At 30.6% G+C, this 12952-nt stretch overlaps 1 protein-coding gene across 3 annotated transcripts in view; it reads right to left on the reverse strand.

The window, feature by feature from the left end:
* Positions 1–11804, reverse strand: part of LOC106463160 (E3 ubiquitin-protein ligase TRIP12-like) — a 125515-nt gene extending 113711 nt beyond the window's left edge. For 2 of the 3 annotated variants that reach the window (XM_013923159.2, XM_013923157.2), the window contains exon 1: positions 11574–11804. The gene's annotated coding sequence lies outside the window, so the exon portion shown is untranslated. The remainder of the gene's footprint in view (positions 1–11573) is intronic. The other variant, XM_013923158.2, reaches the window with a different exon arrangement.
* Between the last annotated feature and the right edge of the window lie 1148 nt (positions 11805–12952).

The following is a 12952-nucleotide window of genomic DNA, read 5'->3' on the forward strand; positions in this document are numbered from 1 at the left end:
AAACAAAATGAAAATGTATTTTAACTGAAAAAATATTATTTCACAAGAAAGGATTCAGTAGAATTAAGTGTTGGGTCATTTAAATTACTTTTCAAATGAATAATAATTTATGATTACTAAAAATAGCACTGACCTTGATTCTGTTTTAGAACTCGTACAATAATTTCATTAATCACATTAAAATTTCAATTAGTTTTCCATCATGTTAGAAAACCATATTGTTATTGATGTAAAAACTTTTCTCTGAAGAAAAAGAACATAAAATTCTCCTGTCATTTACTAGGTGGCATAAGTATGAAAACTTTCCTGACTTCTTTTCTCACGTAGGATCATTTCAATCTTACTCAACTAGCCAAAAGTCATGACAGGGTGCAGCCTTTCTAGTATGGGATTTTTAAATGTTTCAAGTAATAACTCTAAGGTCTCCATCTTACTAAGAGTATTGTTTAAGCTCAGATATGGCTCCTAGCAATGGCAAGTATGAGTATTAGCAAGATAAGGAGAACTAGTAATCTTAGAGAAATATCCATCCATTAAAAAATTGTTTTTAAGATATAAAACTTCTATTTTATCTTTGGTGTTAACAGCAAGGCAAAATAGGCTTGGTGACAAATTGCTGAAATACTTGCTCTTTTTAAAAATTTACATGAATACATGAATAAAATCAAAAGTGAAATTTTTCCATTAACACAACAAACTGCAAAATATACCAAAATACCCTGTAAGAAGGTACAGTGGTGTATTTAATGTTAGTGCAACACACCGATGGGCTCCCAAAGTAATGCCAAAAAACTTAAGTTTCTATACCTATAGCTGATCGATACGGATGAGCACCCTAAGAAAATTGCACTAAGTAGTTTGAAGTGTTAAAAATGTCTCTGTGAAGGTACAAAGCACAAATAAACCATAATAAACAAATAAGCCACCAACAAGTTAAAACAATGGTTAACTATTTTTAGTTAATTATTGTCATAAGAATGTTGTTGTTCAGTTTAGATTTAAACAATAAATAATTGCTTATTTATATTTAGAGTTCCAATTTTAAATGGATAAGTTTAACATGGTTTCTGGAAAATTTAAAATGCATCGAAATTAATATTTTCAAATAATGTATGCCTTAATCACCAAGGTTACGCTCAATTGAGAGAACAAAAATTAAAATGGTAAACAGAAACTACAATATGAAATACTAGGATTTTATATTTTAGTGAATATCAGAAATAAAGTGATGCAATTTCAAGATGTAAATGTAGGTATGAAGTCTTTTTTCACAATAAATTTCATACATTCCCATCCTATTCTACATGTTTTAACTAAGACAAAGTATTTTGTAAAAGATATGGAATTTAAAAAAATTTAAATATCAAATGTGAAAATCCATTAAAAGTGGTATGGCGAAAAAACAAAAATTAATACACAAACCAAAAGAGTACTGTAACAAGTTGGAACAACCCACACATATACCTATATAAAACAAGAAGATTAACCCGAAGGACTCAGTAGAAAACTTTAAATATTGTAAATTGCAAAAAACCAAGATAATAACAGATTACAAGCACTTTCTGCTTAAAATATCTGCACATCCTAGAATTCCATAAAAACAATTCAATTACACTTACAAACTCAAAGCCACTTAGCAAGTCAGTTTGAAAAATTTGGCTACAGAAACATAAAAAAATAAAAACTTCATAGTCTGGAGCTAAAAAATATTGAGTAACCTTCACAAAGTAAACAAAAGCTGAGTATATTATACAATTTTGAATATGCAAATCAGCTAGTCCCATGAAACTGACAGTCAATATATAGTTGTGGTGAAACAGAACTGCATTTTGACATTTCATATGTAGTGTGATGTCACATAAAATTGATCATTTTTGGATAGGGTATATAACAGCCTTTCTAATACAAAATAATCCAACACTCATATCGTAAAGATTAAAGATTTAGAATTTCTAAGACAGGGAATATCCCTTGTATTTAATGGCATTGTAAAATAAAATTATGGATTGATTTCAAACCCCAACCAGAAAGATTTGCAGTAAATTGTACCCTAGCCATGGTAAGCAAAGTGCACTGTTTTGTATCAGTTAAGAATCTACAAACACAAAGATCAGTGGCAAAAGCCATCTGCATAACCCAGGCAACAGCACGCTAATGTAATAAAGAAGAATCTGTATTTGGAAAAATGACACAAGTCACTGCATACAAGCTGCTTTCTTGACATATTCATTCCACTGTTGTATATCTCAAGCAGCTGGAGAATGAATTGAGTATCATGCATTCTACATAAAGACACCAGTCAAGTTGCCAGATGCAGCATCTATGGATATCTCTGTGATTTGACTGTTGAAATGGGTACTAGGATAACAGTTTTTCTCATATACTAGGTGGATTATGGAAATACAGGATGGTGATATGTACAATAAATGAGACAGCATTAAGGTAGAACCTATTTCAATGAAAACTACACTGCAAGACTATTGTTAAGATGCACAGTCATCAGCTAGAGCATGACTGGAGATGGTAACATGGACTGTAACAGCATGGTGTGGCTCCAAATTCATCTTAATATAATGTACTCGACTTCTGTAGACTACTTTCACATTATTTGGAATTGTCCACAAGACAACTGAAGAAATATTCATTAAAAACATATACAAGAAACATTACCAGGATTATTTGTGAAAACATGATCACATCTTCTAAATTAGGCTTTGTATTTTACAAGGAAATAAGATGTAGTATATAAATATAAATGTTGTTCGGCTCATCTTGTAACTTCTAGGCCTACAAACTTGAAAATATGTAATCACAGTTAGTGAATAATGGAACTCAAACAGAATGAAGCTTTAAGAAAAATTAATTCAAGATAAGTTTTTTTTCTTGGGGGGGGGGGGGTTCACTCAGTTTAAGGTTGTGTAACATTTTTTGGGAAAACATATTGTTAAACCTCAGAAAAATTTCAGTTATATCCTGGAACCTTATTGCTGTATCAATAACAGGAGTGAGTTACAGGTGATTATTTCACACAAAGACTCATGTTTCAATACTACTAGTGTGAGTAGTTTTTTTTTGTTTTATTCATGAAAAAATATATTATTCAGCATGATTTCACATTAGACTCAAGACTGTTTCTATAACAGTGGACTCTTGTAGCAATATCTCTATTGATTAAAGCATGATAAACTTTGTGGCTTGACAATGCCCTCCAATTTTTATTTATTTTTGTGAAGATATCTAGATCATCAAAAACCCCTTTACTGTTTTAAAGAATAAAATGCCTGATAAATAACTTGCTCTCTAAATGAAGTAACACAAGATATCATGAAATTATGCACACCTACATAATCATGGAATACACAACTTAACAAAGTTAACCATAATGACAAAATATTAAAGAAGGTGACAGAAGACCAGACCCATTCAGATTACTGCTCTGCCTACTGTATAAAAAACCATCAAAGCAATAAAATCAACTTTATATTGCACCACATCATTAGGTAAGCTGTTTGACAAGTCTATAACTCTTAAACAGATAAATTGCTTCAGAGCATGTCTTAGGTTTGGCTTCCAAAACTGATAATTATTACACTTAATATTTACATTTATATTCCAATTCTTTTATGTATTTCTTGATACACATGCCACCCATTATATTATCCAAACCAGTAACACTTAAATATGAGAGTAAAGTCACAGTTTCACAGTCCAAGTTTTAATATTTACTGCAAAATTTTAATTAAAAATATAACTCATTAAACAACAAATGCTTTTGATCAAAACTTATTCTCAAAGATAATTCCAAAGGAGTAAAAATGTATCATTGTTTTTATTTAAACAAATACATCTTAAGAAAATGCTGTTGTAGATAAATTCACATACATATATTTAGTTTGTTTATTCTAGAGCAAAGCCACATTGGGCTATCTGCTGTGGCCACTGCAGGGAATCAAACTCTGGATTTTAGCATTGCAAGTCTGTAGACTTACCACTGTCCTGTTGGAGGACCACATATTTAGAATAAACAAGGTCAAACACTACAAAGTACCTTAACTTGTCAAGACCCTAATACTCATTCACTGCTAGAGTTTGAGACTTTCAAACTTCCCATCTAGAATAAAACTGTTCAGATTTTAAGTTCTTCAATAATCAGATATCCTTCAGCATACAATATTGAATGTTATAAATGTAATAGGAAAACATTATAAAATTGGATAACTTGAAAACAAATGCAGCAAGTTCATAAAAAGCATTTTGCTTATCTAGGTCATTCCTATTTCCCAGACAAATAAATTCAAATGACAACTAATTTAATGGTAACTTTTCACATCTACGTCCTAAGCAAAAAACCTTCAAAGAATCCAAACCACTAACATACCTCTATATCTTTTTAACAGATGAAAGGTTTGTATTACATACGCATGTACATAAATAAAAACTAGTAAACATCTGTTGCTTTTCTCCTTAGGAACTCACAATTTGCAGGTTTAATATTCTCAATGCCATTTCTTGAAGTATTTCTCTTCACATAATGTCACTGATATAATGTAGTGTTAATGATAATACTTTGGGTTTCTAGTTTACTGTAGTTGTTATACAAATAATAAGGGAAATGCTTCTATATTTTCTCAAAAATTAGCTAATGTTTACAAGGAACATTCTTTGGAGTATAAGGGTTAAGACATCCCATTTATGATATTGATAAAGGTGTAATTAGTAAATTAGTCAAGTGTGCTGACAATCTTAAATTCTTGAGTATTTCTTGCTGGATTGAGAATGTTGAGGTATTACAGAATGATTTGAATGAACTGGTTAGTTGGACAAATAATTGGAAAATGACCTTTAATTATAGTAAACACAAGGTAATGCATTTGGGTTCTGATGCAACAATGCATTGTAATTATTATAAGTAAGAGCATAAGTATATTTAATTAGCTACACTCATTACCATTGTAGAATGGGAAAGTACTATACGTATTCCATCCCTTCAGTTAAAAAGTAAAATTTTCAAAATATGTTGTTTTCAAAGTTTCCTGGTTGAACACAGAGGTATATAACTGAGTTACTAACTTTAACTTTTCTGATTTGGTCAACAGAAGTCTAGACTAAGGCCAAAGCTACTTGTTTAGTTCTCTCGCAGGAACTACAATGTTGTTTTTAATTAGTGAGCTGAATTATTCTTTTCAGCAAATCAAATGACAGTGTGAATGGACTCGTCCTTGATTTCCACTATCCATTGACTAGCTAATCTAACAAAAATCAATCACTACTTTTGTTTCCTTGTGTCAGGAACTTAAGGGTTTATTGACACATTTTTAAGATGATATTGGACCACGAATGTGAGTAGACTTTAGAGATTTACAGATATAGATTTTTGATACAGAATTTACATATATTATTACAGAACTTACATAAACTTTAATCCACAGATTACACAGTTCAGTACCCCTTGTTTGTTTTTTGTATTTTTAAGTTTCAGTAAGTATTCAGCAGAAATCTTTAGTTTCTGTGGTATTTCCTTTATACTTTTACTTTCATTGTTACTTTAAGACCCCAAACGACTTGTTAGTGTACCTCTAGTTTAGCATTATTATTATTTTATTGCTTGCCTTAAGCAAGCAGGATTTAAAATATTGTCATTCATTCATGTTAGTGTTTGTTCAGAGCAAGTGTGAACAGATTAGTATAGTGTTGGCTTCACAGCTTAAGGTTTAGTTTTGTTTTAAGCTTCAATGGTGACATCCTAGTAAGAACTTCAGTTTCATAGAGTACATACATTGATTAAAGTGATATTTGACTTAACTTGGCATAAGTGTTCAATTAGATTTTTCTCTTGCTTAGTCTAAAATCACTAGAGAACTCTTCCACACACTGACAAGAACTCTTTGTTTTTATATTAGTCTTCAGCTCTTGTCAGTCACACACCAACAAACATACGATCATTTACTCTCTAGTTCATTGTTTAGTACATGTATTAGTATATTGTTTATTTGTATTACTAATTATGAAGAATATCATGAAACATTTGTCCTGTGTATAAATATGTTTGGTATTTTTCTTTGTGGTTTAATTGTTGCGACTCATTAGGAAATATGTACCCATGTCCACAACCCTCCAATTATTACCTGGCCTAACATTTGTTGCTTTACTGGTCATTCACCAGTTTTATTTTCAGTTTTGCTCTAAGTAAGTATCTTGCTGAGTTTGGAAATTAATATTAATAAATTGGATCATATATTTATTATTGTGATTGAAAAATTGGACCTTGGCATAGTGGTAGATAAATCACTCAAGCCATTGAAGAATGCTCTGTTAAAAATGGTAAATCCAAAAGAATTTTAGGGTGTATTTACAGATATATTGATTTCAAGCCAAAAAAAGAGGTAATTATCTCTATAGAAAACACTAGCTAGACTTCACTTGGAATACTGTCTGTACACTTTTGGTCTCCTTATCTAAGAAGGGATACTGAATTATAGGAAAGGGTTCAAAGAAGAGTTACTAGAACAACTTCAGGGGTGGGTTATTTAATAGCAAAAGGTTAGAATCTCTCAACTTATTCTCTCTTAGGAAAAGATGGGTAAGAAGTGATTTTATTTAAGTTTACCAGATTATTAAGGGGACCACTAGTATAAAGGCTTGTGATTTCTTTGTGCTTTATTCTGAACATAACAGGATAAGAAGACACAAACTTAAGGCTTAGAAAAGACATGCTATGTTCCAGTTGAGACAGTTTCATTTTTCTAACAGGTTGATTGACTTATGAAATGAGTTGCCATCTGCAGTAGTGGAGGCCCACATTTTATAGGAGTTTAAGAGGAGAATTGTTGTTAATGGCAAGTATTTTCACCTCGCACATTAGTAAACCATGATATTATCAGAAACAGGCTTAATACTGTCAATCAGGAATTTTGCATAAGGAAACTAACTAAAAAATTACCTTGTACAACAAGGCATTTTTTAAACTTGTGTGGCCAATACATTTTTAATCTGGAAGTCAAAGATATTACTTTGACCATGTTTTTGTACCAAGGAAGCTACAGTTATTAATGTTGATATATAACAGTATTTAAGTACTAGAGATCATAACACTATCACATTGATTTTTATGGAACCCAAATAAAGGATAACAGTTATATTCTAAATTTCATAGAAGCAATTTTAAGAAACTACAATATTTGATAAGAAACACTGCAAGACTGAAAAACCCAAGGGAAAAAAAATTAAATATTTGAAGAGTTTCATTGTTTTAGTCAAATGTCTTTTAAAAGCCTTTTTTAACATGGATTCATGTGGAAACTATTAACAATAAACCTAAAGTACTGAAAAAGTATTAAACTCACCAATGAAACAGGGTATAATAGGGTATATAACAAAGATCTTAAAATATATTTAAAAGGTTCTAAAAACTTGTATATTTACTACTGAATGAAAAGTTTATAAACATAACTTTAAATTATATTATAAAAAAAATACTTTGAAAAATCTTGGGAATCTTCATGAGAATGAACTCTTGACCCTGCTGAAATTTATTCTTAGACTTTCAAAAATTTAAGCAAGATTTTGTTTGGGTGGGGGCAGGATGGCTTTAACAAACCTTTCAAGTCATTAAACAATGGGAAAATTCATGATGGAGAGTTGCCAAAGTGATTTCTATTTCAAAAATTTGAGGGTAGCTCTGGAAAAATAGACCTATTAGTTTGACTTACCTTGTTAGCAAAGTGTTAGAAAATATTGTCCAAAATCATTCAGAGAAGAATTTGAAAAGTTGATACTGAATTACAGTTCTCAGTATAGTTTTAGTATTTGAGCATTTAACTACAGTAGAGAAAGCAAATTGCTCTAGGTATCTAAACCTGAATTTTAGCATACAAGCTCTCAGACTTACCACTGAGCCACCAATGAGAGGAGGGGAGGGGCAATCGTTATTACAGCCTTGTTTGAAATTGATAATGTCTCATTCTGAATAGTGTACAAGTGTTTTGGTCATCACTTATTGCAGAAAAGATTTGGGAAAAGTTTTCAAGATGGGTTACCAGAATATTGGGATTAAGCAATTTATACTTCATGTACAAGGATGAACTAAAATTTATTTTTTGGATCACAAATAAATTTTAGATGATTTAATTCCTGTGTTCAAAACTGCTAAAAGTTTGGACAATCTTTCTTCTTATGGGGCATATTTTTGAATAATGAATGAAAATGTTTGAAATACAAATCTTTATATTAAGATTACAAAGTTTAACCTCTAGAAGCCTAGATAAATGCTTGTTCTGAATCTTCTTTTTATTAGTTATAAACTTGTGGAATAGTTTGCAAATTGTGGTGTTTGTATGTGAATGTTATTACTTTGATTGATTTTAAATGTTTGTCAGAGATGTTTATGGCCATGAAGGCATATATTCAACTTAGTTTTGATATTTTGCTTGGTAAATGGTAACTTGGATAGGCCAAATGACACTTTGTTGTTTAACTTTTATGTTCTTTTTGTCATGTTCAGCCATATTAGCTTATCACACAATTTACAGAAATGAACAATGAAGAAAACCTAAATGTTAGTCCTACATCCAAAATCAGATATACCAGTTTGGCAGTTACATTGTATAAGAATGTAGCTATGTTAATAGAAACTACACCACCATCAAAAGGTATATTAGGCTTCAGTTGGTAAGAATGTTCATTACTAACCTAGTATCTTTTAAAATGCTTTATGGATATATTTACAAAAATTATCCCATTTTGAAAGATATACCCTAAGAGGTGACAATTTTTAATTTTAATGGACTAACAAGAAGTGATGCAATTTAATACTGCAGTTCTCAGTTTATTACTAAACAGGTTTGATATAAAGAAACAGAAACCAATGTACACTCTAATAAAAATATCTTGCACAGAATTACAATTTCACTATCAGTTTTAGAGACAAAAAGTAACTAGAATATTAAATGACAGCACAAACATTTATCACTTTCCTTGTCATGAACATTGGCAATACCATTGGTACTAAGAAAAATAACAATACCATCGTTACTAAAAGGAATAATACTGACATAATAATTATGGGAGTGTAATTTTGACACACTGAGTAGAACTGTATGGAGTTACATACTAGAGGGGAGGAATTTCTGTACCAAAGGATTAAATGAGCAAACCAGGGGGTGGGGTACTATTTTAGATTTATTGTTAACCACTATTGACAATATGATTGAAAGAGCCGATGAAAAGGAACATTTATGGATAATTTGGTCTGTTGGTTTGACATGTTTAAATTGAAATAAAATTTTAGTTCCTGATTTCAGAAAAACAATATTGAATCCATAAGATTTATAACCAGTAAGTTGTAATTAAAAATTAAATGGTAATTTGGGAAATTTAAAAAACAACAACATTGTTTTCATTAATGATCAGCTTGTTCCTAAATAGAAGTACAACACAGAAGATCAAATGGCTTACTAAATACACAAGGGAAAAAAAGCTGGGATAAATGCCACAAGTTTAGGAAATTTAAATGGACATATAGGTTGAAAGATTATACTATAAGAAAGCTAGGAATTTGGTTCAAATAGAAATTAGGAAATCCAAAAGAGTTAGTAATAATGTTAAAACTATCAACATGAAACATTTTAAAATGTATAATAAAAGTAAGCAAAATGTTAAAATGGTGACTGAGGCCTTAGAGGATGCTGATGGCATGGTTTTTGTTAAAGACTATGTAATGGATGAGCTTTTAAATGTTTCTTTATATATTTTTTTACTAGGATATTAGCCATGTTCCCAACTCTGATGATTCTATTTCAAATGTTGGAACTGACTTGAATACATTGATATTAATCCCTTGGTGGTAAGTAGAAAGACAGAGAGAGATTAAACATAGAAAAAAACACAAGGATGAGACAAGGTTTTTAAAACAAAAGGTCAAAGATCAGATATATGAGCCCGAGGTTTAAAAATTTCATAATACTACTATTATTTTTAAAGGTATAATTAGTAAATTAGCTTGGTGAATGGCATTAAACTCTTAGATATTTCTAGTTGTATTAAGTTTGTTAAGGTATTACAGAATGACTTGGATTAATTGGTAACTTGGACAAATATTCAGCAAATGATTTATAATAAGTGCATAATGGTGGTTAAGTCACTCAAGCACTGTTCTGTTGCTAGGATAAAAAACAATAAAACTGTTGTGTGTATTTACAGACATACTGAATACAAGTTAAAAGAGGTAATTATTTATCTATACAAATCACTAGTTAGGCCTCACTTGGAATACAGTGTACAGTTTTAGTCTCCCTTTCCAAGAAAGAATATTGACTTATTGGAAAGAGTTCAGAGAAGAGCTACAAGAATGATTTCAGGGATTGAACAGTTATTTTACAGAATAGGTTTTGATCTCTACTTTTTCTCTTTTGTGAAAATAGTAAGAGATGATCTCATTGCAGTTTACAAGATCATCCAGGGAATTTATTGGATGAATGTTTTGGATTTTATGCAATATTCTGAACATAATAAGATGACAAGTTTAATATTTGGAAGAAGATATACTAGGCTCCAGTTTTTTTAACTTATGCAAAGAGTTTGCCATCATCAGTAATAGAAGCTAGCACTTCACAGATTCCTAAAACTTAGAGGTAACCTATTATTTCCTGAAAAATAAAGAATGGAATTAAATTTTATTTTTCTCAAGGGTAAGTGTACAACAAGGACAGCCTTGAAGGATCAAATGGTCCATTGTTATGCTTTACAATGCTATGGGTAGTCTTTGCAACAATTTTTTCACAATAAAATCCTACATTTAGAAGAAACTTTAGCTTTTATTCAGTAGATTACATATTATTACTACTAAGCTTATCATTAAATGGGCAATTGTGTCAGTTACAACTACAAGTAATATGTTTTAGTAGGACTAATGTATTTAGTTAAACCCTAAATTCCTCAATAGATTGAAACATTTACAGAGTTCAAGATGACCCTCAAAACCAAAAACTTAATATTCTCAGTATTTTGAATTCGCCAGTCATTATGCCCATTTTGGCTTGTTTTTAGTTAATATTAATAATAATACAATTATGAGAAAATCAACGGAATTAAGCCTAACCTGGCTGAATTAAATTTAAACTTAAAGGAAAAAACTGCATGTAGTGTTGTAGTCTGTGGCTTAACATATATTTCCCAAGACAAGTATATTTTAGTGCAATACACTTTACTGTGTACAGTACAGTCAATACAATAAAGGCTTAAGTAAATGTTACAGAGTCCAATAGTTACTAAATCCTTACATTAGGCTACTGAAATTCAGGATGTCATGTTATAACAATTAAGATTTAGATTAACGTAACATAGCTAAGGGCTTAAGTTAAACTAAAGACAAAGTTTAAAATTGAAAAGTACTTAAGTAGCCCTAGGGCAAGGCCATAAATTATAAAATGAGTCGGATGCATAAACATCCACTAATAGTAATATATATATATATATAAAGATAATAACATTAACAGAGTCAAACTTGTCAGGAGACGCATGTTTTCTAATCGTATTGGTCTTATCTCAGTATCTAATTTAGGAAAGTCCATTTTTACCTTGTTTTAATGTATCCAAAGTTAATACCACCCTTAAAAATATATATACTTATATAACGTTACGGCTACTGTGTGATATTCCCTAACTTTCACTAGTGGAACCCCTTCGCGAGGGAACCTTACCTAACATTATCATAAAAAATCGCTACCGACTGAATAACACTTCTACTAATGACTATACGTTGATTACAAACAACGGGAATTGGCCTTTAAGCAGTTGCTCTGTTCGAGTATCTCTGCTGATTTCAGTCTACAGAGGTGATATCAATACGCATGCGCAGTTTATCTACCTTGTCTTTCTTACATGTACGAGAATAATATATTTTTTGTCAATATTTTAATAAAAATAACTATTGACTTATTCGTTTTTCCTGAAATTTTAAATTTGAGAATAAGTTGTATATAAAAGATGATATTCTTTCTTTAAAGTACTAATTTAGTATAAATTTTCTCTTTGCATTGAGAGTATAGTTGACACTAGGGTTATTGTATGATGAAGATAAGAAACTGATATTTAAGCTTAATTTAATTCATACAACATAAAAAAATCTTCATTTAATTATTGGCTACTTGTGGATACAGACAAACAAAAATTATTTTACACCGTACCAAAATACTTAATTAGAAGTTCAACTGCCAGAAAGAACAGCTAGAATCATTTTTGCTTTCGTTAATTGACACCGAGTTACTCCGGACTTGAGAGTTGCTAACCCACGTGGACGAATATTCAACTTTTGCTGTGATCGAAAGTTTCAGGGTTACTAACCCATAGTAACTGAAGTTACTCTACCCGTCTACCTAATTTACCTTGCTCAGAAGCAGAGCTGTGTTGTAAAACAAAATGGCGTCTGGCTATACGTTGGTTTTTATGTGTTCCGTTTGCAGAAAATTCTTGTGGTTGTACAGGTTAAAGAATCAGCCATTCTGCACGTGAAAACATATAAGAACTTTCGGGAAAGTATAAACGAAGGTTAGATAGAAATCTTTTGCAAGTTTCAAAATTTTGATTAATAAAAATTTAACGTCGAAAAATTATTGGTGTGTTACTGTTAGGTTAAGTCAGTTTAGCACTTTGGGTTAAACTTTAAATTTAATCTTAAATGTTTTTATTTTATTCTTCGTAATCTGCTTATCTTATATCAATTATTAATATTATTATTACGTTACTACTATTAGTACTATTGTGGTACTAGGTTCACCGTATAACGGGAGTAATAATGGTTGGAGATGGCTTGAATGGGTAATGAAGAAAAACTTTAATATAAGTTTAACATAACAGCAAATGGACAAGGTTTTGTCATCATCATGTGACCTGATGATGACAAAACCTTGTCGAAACGTTGTACATTTGCTGTTATGTTAAACTTATATTAAAGTTT

Source organism: Limulus polyphemus, unplaced genomic scaffold, assembly GCF_000517525.1.
Source record: "Limulus polyphemus unplaced genomic scaffold, Limulus_polyphemus-2.1.2 Scaffold1339, whole genome shotgun sequence".
NCBI lineage: Eukaryota > Metazoa > Arthropoda > Merostomata > Xiphosura > Limulidae > Limulus > Limulus polyphemus.